General features: G+C 38.6%; 1 protein-coding gene across 5 annotated transcripts in view; it reads right to left on the reverse strand.

Moving 5' to 3' along the window:
• Positions 1-10,471, reverse strand: part of osbpl8 (oxysterol binding protein-like 8) — an 83,020-nt gene extending 72,549 nt beyond the window's left edge. For 4 of the 5 annotated variants that reach the window (XM_086146861.1, XM_086146852.1, XM_086146859.1 and 1 more), the window contains exon 1: positions 10,126-10,470. The gene's annotated coding sequence lies outside the window, so the exon portion shown is untranslated. Of the gene's footprint in view, positions 1-10,125 lie in introns of all 5 variants that reach the window. The other variant, XM_086146856.1, reaches the window with a different exon arrangement.
• Positions 10,472-12,417: the final 1,946 nt, after the last annotated feature.

The raw sequence follows: 12,417 nt of genomic DNA on the forward strand, positions 1-12,417 counted from the left end.
AAGCGAATTCCTGGGGGAATCAATACAATAAAGTATTCTGATTTTGATTCTGATTCTCACAGACATGCAGCTGTGCATATCACGCTGCAGACTCAATGACTACATTAGGAAAAGAGACAAGCAAGAACATCTAAGCCAAGAACATACTCTCGAGTGTGACCTTACTCAAATCTAATCAAAATGACATAAATGAAAAATGAATTATCATTCTAACTTTTTAGACCTCAAAGACGTACCGGGAACATATTGTCAATAGGAGCCTCCAAAACCACTGTAAAGAGTATGAAGTGGCTGACTTCCAGTACAGATCACTTGTATTTAACTTTCTGCCATCTTTAACACACTCAAACCCATAAACATACACCTTTATGACACAACAGCCATTCCTCTGCTGAGCTTTATGTACAAATTGTCCCTTTATTAAAGCAACTAAGGACAAGCTCTGGTCTTTAATACTTATAAAACTGTTTTAACCAGCAGATAGGAAATACCACAAATGAAGCAGCAGCCCTACCACAGTACCTTTAATCCTCGCATTTATTCATGTCTACATTTCAAGTGAATAAATTGATTTTTTGTATTGAACATAATGTTGAACGTGTTTTAAACAAAGGCCATCGGGTCTTTTAACTTTTTGATGTATTGGATAATTTAACCAAAACAAAACGATAATTCAAAGTTCATAAATAAGGTACAGTCATCAGTCATATAATATAAAACAGGCAAATATTTCAGTAAAGCAGCACATGATGACTGGAGCCAATCAGTTGCTCATCATCTGACTGAATTTCAAAACTTGTATAATGTAGGATTTCCTTTCCTCCCTTTTTAATTATATCAAGGAACATGTAAATAAACCACGAAACCATTATTTTGTTATTGTAAAACTACTCTACTCACAAAGAGATGTAGTGGTAGTAGCACAGAGAAAGGAATCAAACAATACAGGATTGGAAAGATCATTGTAACACCACAAAAGGGGTTTGCTCTATTTGTGACTTCTTTTTCATAAACAAATCACTATTTATTTTTTCTCAACAGTTTGTACTTGTCCAAACAGGGAAAAAGTTGATACCAGGGTTTTATGGTGAAAAATCGTGCCAAATTATTTTTATACATCTGTGGCATCCCTTAAAAACATAGCACTGTGCTTGGTGTGGTCAGAGGCCACTTCTACAAATTCATGTGTTGATGACTCATCGTGCTACAATACTGTTGGTAGGCTGGAGGCCAACTCCACCAGTTTAATAGCTGGTCATGACAGTTATGCAGCAGAACATGTGTCCTGTGTGCTGGGTATCAAAATGATATTCCAAATATAGGCCTCAGCTCCCAAAATGTGTCAAATAAGAACACATTAAACATTCCATTTAAGTTGAATGTTTGATTGTCAGTCGAGGATTTTCACTTTGAAAAGGCTAAATGTTGATGGATGGATTGCAACTGACACTGGGAAAACAGTTAATTTACTTTCCTTGAACATACAGATTATAAAATTGTAATCGCACCTCTATGAGATGCATTGAATGTGTTTCCACTTTGGGATCCAGCATCGACAGTATACAGTATAAACAAAGTAATTAAATGAGAAATGTTTGCCCTTTTATTAGAAGAGTAAATATAAGGTAATAAATATCTTTAGACGATTGTATAGCTTAAATTCCATGAGTAGAGCTCTTTTTCCATTAAGTTACTGTGATTTACACACTAAATAGCAGAACAGTGATGGGACACATTACAAATCATTCATGTTTAGGAGTCCTAAAATCTGTCATGGTTCCAAACTAAGTCATTCAGGAAAACAAAGTAACATAAGAAAAAAGAGGCAAAGTTAACTTTAATGGGGCAGTCCCATGCGTCCTGTGATATATTTCCTAACATGTCCGCTATTGGGTTGGTCTGTTGTAAATTCACAAACAGAACCGCGCAGAACATTTCCTGCACATTTCATATCATTCCGACACAAGGTGTGAGCTCACATCTTCTTGATAAGGGATTTATCCCCAAAAAACTAGCAGATAGTGTTTTCTACAGGCATGGTTGTTGAACATGGTCCTCCAGCGTATATTCTATTTGATCAAAGGCACGGCAAGCTCCAGACACTGACAGTTACCTAAAATTATGTTGTATAAAGCTAGCATAATTTATTCCAGCATCGAAATAGGGACAGAGACAGCTACATGAGAAAAATTTATGGCAAAGAAAGCATCAGACTCAAAACACACAGATAACAGCGGGTAATATTAGCTAATTCATTTTCCTTATGTATCCCATTGAAATAAAATGAAAAAACACCTGTAATTCATTTCACATGGCCAAAGATACGGCATTCATGTCTCAATCTCAATATTTCCTGTTTATGTTATGTTTATATAATACAAGCTTCAATCATAAACAGGGTAAAGTCACATGAAGCCCATGTGACTCAGCCTCAGGATGAAGTTAATACATAATAACTATTAACAAATACAGGGTCCTGCCTCTCGCCGATGACAGTTGGAATCAGCTCCAGCATCCCCCCGTGACCGAGTGCAGGATAAAGCGGCAAAATATGAATGGGTGGGAGACTTACAGGGTCTAAATATTAATAATTTGCAGCTAAGCAGTAAATAGTGGTTTGTTTGTTTTTCAAACCAATGATGCATGCATGTATTTATATTTGGAAAAGCAGATTTTGTGTCAGGCCATCATTAGATGATGTGTGGGATTTGAATAGGAGTATGGGTGTGAATTTGTGATTTGATGGTTTAATAATTATTGGTGCAAACAACCATTAAATGTTTGAATGCAAATATGGCCAAGGTGCCACCCATCTCCCCGGTTATATGCATGGTTTTTAGACACCTTGGATGGTGTTGTCTTCTGGCCTCATTGTGGGTGTTTCATTTGTCCTTCCTTGCATGACTGCTCTCACACAGCCACTCAACAGTGTCTATCATATGATGTAACCTAATGTTGTCATTTGCAGAGAATAAGTCGGATGGCTGGTTGTGATGCAGCTCACGTCACCAGTCAAACAATTGAAAATCATTGTCCTTTAGAAATGAGACTATAAAGGTGTGAGTCAAGTTGATCATTCGGTATAACTAATCATCTGACAGGGTGTATGAAGCATTGCATAAACATTACATTAAAATTAACAACAATGAACTACACACAAAGTGCTGGTAATTGAATGGAGAATATTTTGAGCAGCTTTAACAACAGCCTATCAGTAACAGCAAGATGGTACAATATGAGTGTGATGTAGCAGCGGCCCCCTTATTCTGAAGCTGCGCCTTAAGGGATTGACAAGGGTGGTAAAGGAGCTGAGACAATCATAGGGCCTTGACATGCCCATCTTCTCCTATCAAATAATAAATTCTGCTAGGCCTGGTGCAGGGCTGACATGAGGAACATGGCACCCGTAGAAGTAACCACACTTATCTAAAGCCTTTCATGATGGTGAACAGGAACAAATTAGAAGCCTGTTTGATGTATGGGAGCTAAAGGTGACTCCCACATAATAATGTACCCCAGTCTCCTTCAGTGAAAACAACTGCATTGAAAGCCTCACCCTCTCACAGATGGCCATACAGGCTTTTGAACTACAGGCAATAGAAAAGCAGGGCAAAATGTAACCTGATTTGTGTGGCACTGGATAAATCCACACTGACAAGAACAGAAGCAACTATTTCACTTCAAGCACATCTGGCATTTGTCGGAGCAAATGCATCCAATCAGCCAAACCACAGCCAGCGGCCTGCATGTCCCAGCTGGCAAATTTACTTTCTGCATTTCCCTAACTTCAGCAGTATAGTATTTGTCGGTAGTAGACATTTGTTCTGCGTGGCCAGTGTAAAGACGCTGTGATGCTACTTGAAGAATGACCCAGTCACTGATACAACAGGATTTGGATGTCATTTTACAAGATGAAAGCAGGATAGAAACAACTGCAAAACCTACACAATTTAATCTGCTTGTTACTTTTCTTTTTTTCATGTTCCCATACTCTAAATGGTTTGGAGGGGTTTTAATACTGCATTTGCACAAAAGTAGTATCAGCCATTTAAAGAGACGAACTAACACAGTAATTATTTTACGTTTTACAGAATACAGTTTGTTAAATATGTGTTTTTAATTGTGTACATGTGCTTGATAAATTACATTTTTGAAAATGGTACTATTGGTGCTAAGAAAAAGACTAGTTTCTTTTTCAATGGCTAAAATACTGAGCATACCAAGGCTCTACCTTGGTGGCAGATTTCATAAAATGCCTCTTCATTAAAATTTAAATTCTAAATCCATACAGCCAATGTAACCTTCAGTAACATATGACAGATTGATTAAATGATCAACCAAAATACATGCATGATGGGTTTAATGTAAACATGTCCTTTTTTACTGACCCAGCACACAGCAAACAAGAGTCAAAAGTAGAATGCAGACATATTCTTCCAATGTTACATGTATACAAACATAGGTTGCTGTGAATTTTTGACACTGTGTGAATTTCCTGTTTGATTTTTTTCTCAAGCAGTATTTATATTATGGTGGTAAACGCAAATGTGTGAAAGCACACTTTCATACATTTGTATAGAAAATCAATTGTGTGTTTTATAGCATCCTTGGCTGCAACATATTGGCAGGAGTAAGCTATCAATTGGTGTGCATAAAGCAAAACAGCAATGGAGTCCATGTAAATTCATCCTTAAAATGAAAAAGAAAAAAAAAATTGAGGTAGAGAGTCTGTTGGTGCGGGTCTGATTTCTGCATTGAAATACTTTGAGGAATTGCATGTGGCATAAGCTAATACAATTGAAATATTTTTCTAACTTGATCAGGAGTTTGATTAATGATGAACAAGATTTTGGAACAAAGTGTAGTTTTAGGTATAACATCAGTGTCTTTTGCCTTGAGAACTTGAAAACGTGCATCTGAAACAGTGATACCTGGCTAAACTGAAGCTCGTGTTGGAAACATTGTGCCAAAAAACCTGCCACAGCCCATAAAGTTCATACCTAAAAAAATGTTGTTTTGTTCATTTGGGTGCAATCAGTGAGGCTGAGACCAAACAAAAGGAATTCAAATGTGCAATTCATAGCTTTGTAATATACAATACCGATTATGACTGGACTACAAAAGGATGTACACAATGATAGTGACTTTTCATGATATCCCCAAGCCCTTCTTAGAGCAGCTGATAGCAGTATTGAGGTTGTTTTGTGATCTATATTTTATAGGTACTGTGGAGGTCAGTCAAGGAGATGCCATTGATACACCACGCCTCACTATTCTGATGTTAACAGGAGAAACTGGCCTTGCATGCAGTAATCAACACTTAAATAGAAGAAATGCCTTTATTGTGGCATTCAGTTATACACAGGGAACAACATCAGAGAAATTTGACCACTGCATTTAACCCATCATGGATGCATCATGAGCAGGAGGGAGCTAAGGAACAATGCCAGGGGAGCTGTTAGGGGTTCGGTGTCTTGTTCAACAACACCTCGACAGGCTAGGAGGAAACAGGAACCAGGAATGTTTGGTTCCACGAACGAACACTCTAACACCCTGAGCCATGCTGCCCACTTTTATTCCCTACATGTGACAATAAAAAAAGTTAGCCCACCAGTCCAGCAACTAACATAATGGTTATCAAAACAAACTTGTATCACACTTTTAATGCTTTGCTGAATGCTTGTCGACCACTCTAGGTCTCTGTAAAGCCTTCCAAAGATGTGAGGAATTGTAGTCTTACCACATTTTTCAACGAACAAAACACTATAAATCAAAGACTGGCAAGTAAATTGACGCCCTGAAGCCTTTTTTTGTATTGAAACAGATAAAAAGTGTTTTAGTACTGCTTCTGTAAAAATCTTGCATTGGAATAAAGCCCATGTGTTTCCTGACTGCATCAAGGGCGCATGCCAAACCAGAGGTACATGCAGGGGCTTTCTGGAATTTTTGCTAAGACTTTTGGATGCATGATCAAGAAACAGGTTATGACAACTTTTTTCAAAAATGAAAAAAACGATAATTATCTACTTTAATGGAGAGTCTATAATTGTACTACAACAACCTAAAAAGAGATAAAGTTGTGGATTTGCTTTCAAGGTTTTCCTTGACAGAGGAGATTTTAGAGAGCACAGCTGATGAGAGAAGGGCCACATGGAACTCCATTTGACTGACAAATGAACAGTTCCCTGGTGACCTGGACTAACTTAAGAACAACTTTGCATGTGAATTCAGGGGGTACAACATGAGTTATAGTGCAAATGGAAACTTAGCTCCCGCATACAAAATCTACTACTTAATGTTTATCTCATTTGCCTGCAACAAAAACTCATCAAAAAACTGCTCACACGTAGCAACAGAATTATTCATTTACAATGCACATGCTTGAAATTATCAGGAGGAGGTTGTATTGAAATTCAACAGAGGACAGGATAAGTAAGGGACACTTCAATTAAGCCCTGTGTAACCTAGTCTGCTTTTTTTCCAAAGCATGTTCGACTTATTTTGTGACACTGTCACAATCTGTTTCTGACTTATGAGTTATTTTCAATCTATAAAAATGCAACAAAAGAGAGATCTACAAAATATATATTTATCACAGCTAAATTGGACCAGGTACTACTTGTGGATATTTTGTGGATCTCATTTATCTTATCCATCATCGCAACTCCCACAGAGAACATCATCATCATCTCATCTACCTCCAGACCTGCTTCCTGTCTTTTCCTCAATGCCAGTGTCTCTAAACAATATAGCATCACTGGCCTCACCACTGTCTTCTACATATTTTCTTTCTTTTTGGCTGGTACTTTGAAAAAACTATAAAAATAAGCTTCAGTATCTCTTTTATTTTTATGTTTAATTCAAACACACTTCAAACAGTGAAGGTACATGGAGGCATGGGCCAGGCATTATCGATAAAATTAGTTTCGCTTGAATCACAGGTTAACAACAGGTTGAAAACAGACACCCTACAAGTGTCCACTAAATGATTGACGCATCAGCTGTCTGGTCTCTGGGTGAAAGTGGTGACAGAACACACGGGCTGCAGTAGGACATGGAGTAGGTCACATTTTCCAGAGCTCCCCTCCTAACGAGACCAAAAGTCCAGGTATGACAACTAAAGATATTAAAGCAAAGATCTTATCCTCCTTGAGAGGGGAGATCTCCAAAATCATCAGAGACAAACTTAAAAGTGCACTGTCAGAGAACTTCAGGGCACTTAAAACGGAGCTGCAAGGAATGAGATTTGAAGTCGCCAATAACGCAAGACTAACAGTATCCAGGCAGAGGTCCACCATATGAAGGCAGATATCAAAATATGAACGGCGGATTGTCAACATGGTCCGATGAAGTGACCTCACTAAGAGCCACAGTTACTAGTCTTCAAAATCAGGTGTCGACCCTCAAAGAGCGTCCCGAGGATATGGAGGGGAGGATGAGACAGAGCTACATCAGGATAGCTGGAGTAGCCAAGCAACTGAATGTTAGCTCTCCCAAAGAGGTCGCCAAAGTTATCAAAGAAGTCACACCACAGGTTTGCCTCCAGGAACCCAGGAGATCTGAAGAAACCGCAGGTGATCATCGCAAAATTGCACTACGACGGAGATGCTGTGGAAATTCTGTGGAAAGCCCAGCAAAGAGTCCTACTGACCTATAACGGACAAAAGATTGCTTTATTCCCCAACTACGACGGCCCAGTAGCTAAGGGGAGGGCTGCATTTACAGATGTACGAAAAGCATTATGAGGTCGGAAAGATACAATCTCCTCTACCCAGCGAGACTTATATCAGGGTGAATATAAGGAATTTGTGAACCCCCAAAAGGCCACTGAGTATGTCAATACCTTTCTCCCAGAAGACTCAAACAGATGGAGCTGAAAAGCTAATTGTATCCGTACATACATGTAACAAAATCAGAAGAACTGGTATGACTTGAGCTGGTATGAGCTGGTATGACACTCATGACTTGAGACTTGCATTACAAGTTATCTTCATTATGCTCTTGTATCTTTGCTATATATCAATCCCGGTTCATAAGTGAAACCACATGGTGGCAAATTATTTTGCTTATGGAGAGGTAGATTTCGAAGAGAAAGGGATTTTACCTTTTATTCAAGTAGGCATGCTTCATATTCTAGGATAGATTATTTCTTCACTCCAAGGTAGATTTACATAGGATAACAGACACTGAGATACTGTCAATCACTATCTATGATCATGCACCTGTATTATTCAAATGGGGAATAGGACCAACAAATAAGACCAACAACTAAACAATGGAGGCTTACTTCATCTCTTCTTAATGATAAAGAATTCATCTTGTTCATCAGAAGACTTAAAAAAGTATCTAGATACCAATACCTCACCAGAAACCAATTCCCTGATACTGTGGGACTGTGCTAAAGCATATATTAGAGGTGATATTATTTCATTTACAACTGCAAAGAAAAGAGAGAGGAGGCCAAACAACAAGAATTGGAAGTTAAAATAAAAGAGTTAGAACATAAACCTAAACAATCTGCAACAATTAAGGTTACAAATGACTTAAATACAACTGGTAGATAACTAAACAACTTAGTATTGGATAAAATTGAGGGAAGCTTAAGATTTACTAACCAAAATGTTTTTAACTGTAATGTTTTACTATATTTTACAGAACTGAGCTCAACAATCCCATATCTAAAGGAGCTCATATCTAGTTTTGGGTATTATTCTGGATATAACATAACTGCAGATAAAATGGAGGCTACAGATGTTAATGAACCCTTCTGAGAAACAGTTAAGCAACAGAGTAGATTCAGATGGCCCAAAGAAGGCATTAAAAATTTAGGCATCTACATTTCCTCATCTCTACATAAGCTCTATAACGTAAATTAAAACAAAATAATCCAGCATATTAGTAGTGACCTGGAAAGAAGGTCCCCACTCTCACTCTCCCTAGTAGGTTGAGTAGAAAGTATCCATATGAATGTTCTGCCCAGATTGCTCTATTTATTTCAGATGCCACCTGTGGACATTCTAAACCAACCTTTGATCACCTCAATAAATTATCTAAATTTGTTTGGCAAAATAAGCACCCTAGAATTTGACCTAATATCTTACAATCATTCACGTCAGATGAAGGTCTCAAACTCCCAAACCTGAAATATTATTTCTGGGCTGCACAAATGAAGCCGATGATTGCATGGACTCAGAGTGATACAGCCACACAATAGGTTAATGTTGAGAAAAGCTGGTGTAAAGAGCATTAAAAGCCCTAACTATCAGGTGGTTAAACCAGATCCTCCTACATATAATATATGGATCCAAAAAGTATGGGACATTTACCAGATGGCACAAATTACATATTGCTTAAGACTTCAGAAGCTTATCTATACTAAACAATGGGCTCCTGCTATGTCTTTACTAATACAATAAGGCTAGACTCAAACAGTTTTGAGGACATACGCATCATATCCTTTAAGTTTACCTAAGTAGAGTGTTTTTTTTTCTTCCCTCCTTTTTTTTTATTTATTTTATGTCATGACATTATTATGTCATCTCATTATATGTGGTGTACCTGTCATTGACGTAGAGAAAAATAAGACACCCGGGCTGAGGCCGGAGGGACGGAGCACAGCAATGGGGTGGGGATTGATGCAAGGGGAGAGGTAGCACGCAAACAGCGGGAGAGGTCACGGAAAGAAAGCTGCAGCGTTTAAGGCTTGTAAAAACCCATCATTACCATCCCTCAAACCTGGGGCTGTGTACAAAACACGCCCTCTAGAAGATCTGCGACGGCTATCCAGATGGGAAACGGTAGTTCTTACCGCTTTCAAAACAAGGAAAACGCTGACACGTACGCGGGATGTTTCGAGAGTTTTTGACGGAGAGTGCGGGGGCGTGTGGGAAGGAGATGGCGACGGTGCTTAACTCGTCACGTCCGTTCTCGAAAACCATTGTTTATTACGTAATAAGACTAAGGCTTCGCTACGGAGTGACGGCAGACAATGCAAACAGATAAAAAAGAGAGCTAAAGATAGAGAGAGAGGGAGAGGTAGCAATGAAGCTAGCATGGTCGGGCAGCTGATGGAATGGAACGCACCGAGGCGCGTTGTTGTTTGTGTTCGGTGCCCGAGCCACTCACCTCGGCGTCAATGCGAGCGCGGCCTGTGACAGTCTGGAGGAAGCGAAACACCGACTCTGAAGTCGAGAGCCTTCGCGTCTGGCTGCTAACACTTAGCCGACGTGTTTTAACACTTAACTGTGTAAAATTACCAGTTGAGCGTTCCACGCTTCAACCGGAGACGGTCCGCATCGTCCCCTGCCCAGCGCTGCGTCATTTTGGTCCAATGTGAATGTTAACGCGAGTCGCAGTCACTTCCTACGGCATCGACGGTATTACAGCTGTTTCTGTACAAATGATATAAAGAACTTGTTAGCCACTAGCATCGTTGTTGTGTCATAGAGTTGAGCGGGCATTTGTGAAGTTCCCAAAATTGTTTCCGGTTGCACGTTTCAAAATAAAATACAATTCAGCTAATCCTTGATATTCGGAACTGTTTTTGTTTCGTTCGTTTGCTGATCGTATTGTCAGGTTTACGAGTAGTAAACATTGTAGTGTAGTAAACAAACACAGAGCCGTAGATTGCTGATTGTTCACGCTCCTGCAGAGGAAGGTGGGACTGTTTTATTTCTCAAAGAATCCGTTCTACCAATGTTCTTGGTGTAGTTAAGAATTGCAGAGTTTGTTGGTGTGACCGAGACAGTTTTATAGGAGCTTGATCCACTTGTCAAATGGCCACCACCATAGAGACTTATAAAGTACGTTATTCCGTGAAATCCAGCGTTGGGCTAAAACATATAACTATCAATGTTTTGTAGTTCTGTCAAATGTATTCATCTCTCATGTTAGCTTCTAGAATGTCTGCCTGAAGGACAGGTCCACCATCCAAATGCTAGTTATCAAAATTGATAACAACAATAAGATACTGAAATTGTAAGAGCTTAAATATATATATGAAAATTCAGCCTTCTTATAGAATATATTTTAAATGCTTCAATAATGTGAAATGTATCATTACACTGTAACGGATGTCATGTGTGTCGTTTGGTCACCGAACAAGGCTCGCATCCGAAACGCCTACTTTACTGTGAAAAACAAGCAGTCCAATATCCTACTTGTATGCGTACAACTTTATATTCGAAGGCAATCCACTTCCCCCTTTTTGCGTATGGATGATCACCTGATATGCCTGATTGGTCAGAACAACGTTAGAATGATAATTTCACCCCAGTTTGACCTTACAAATGGACCCATTTAAATCGTCATGTCATATGTTAAATAAACGTCTAACGTTATTTTTTTATGCCTTTTTGTCACTTGATAGAAAATGACGTTGGTATATTACCCAATGGGCTATCTACTGTATGTCTATGACTGTATATTACGAGCAAATAACTGTAATGTTGTATTAGGGTGCGAATGCAAATAACCATCTACATAATTTCTATTTGACCGCTAAAAAAATCATAGACAATGTTATAGACTGAGCACGGCTACTTGTCTTGTGGTTACGTCTTGGTAAATTGTGACACCCCGTGGTTTGAGACTTTCGGTAAAACGTATTTGTGTACATGAGTGACACTTGGAGGCACAAACAAGATACTACACTTGTGTGCAATCCTACTGAATGTCACAAATCCTTTCTGTTTTCCATGACAGATATTGTAGATCTAAAAACAAATACAAATTAAAGTAAACTTTGCTTTTCAGACATAGATTTCCCCTTCAAATTCTTTATTTTCTACAACATTATTGTTCTCAATTTGGTTTGTTCAAGCTACATAACATTTTTACAATCAGCATTATCAATATACTGTACCTCCTGCACAGCTATGATAGAAAGGTCTGAATTAGTTTTTCATTGTACAGCCTCCCTCTTCTCTCACTTCCTGCCTGTCTATTCGTGGATCTCCAGGTCTTATTTTTTCATTTACATTTTTAAATGTAAGGTAATGTAAGGCTGCTGAAATAATGGCCCCTGTCAAAAACATGGAATTTAAAAAACAGAAACCTTGGGGTTAAGACAGTAGCCCTCAGTCTGCAAACAGATCAGATGTTCTCAAATATATAAATAATGATACCAATATGGTCCTTATGTGCCTTGTTCAACAAAGATATAAAGTGAGCAAAACGATTGTAATGATGTTTGATCCCATCTGTAAATCGAATACTGAACTCAAGTGACTGTTAAAGTCTCTGAGTCTGAAAACTCCTGATTTCTCCGAAATATTGTCCGCCAGTAGAATTTGCAAATGATTTTTTGACTTAACCAACAGATCCTCATTAACAACAGGTCTAATCATCTAGAGTCAATAATAACACAAAGGCACAACATCAACTCTCAAATTGTAAACACACAGCATTTTCAAAACA

This window comes from Fistularia commersonii, chromosome 5, assembly GCF_037954325.1.
Source record: "Fistularia commersonii isolate RoL2024-O1a breed Wild chromosome 5, RoL_Fcom_v1.0, whole genome shotgun sequence".
Classification (NCBI taxonomy): Eukaryota; Metazoa; Chordata; class Actinopteri; order Syngnathiformes; family Fistulariidae; genus Fistularia; species Fistularia commersonii.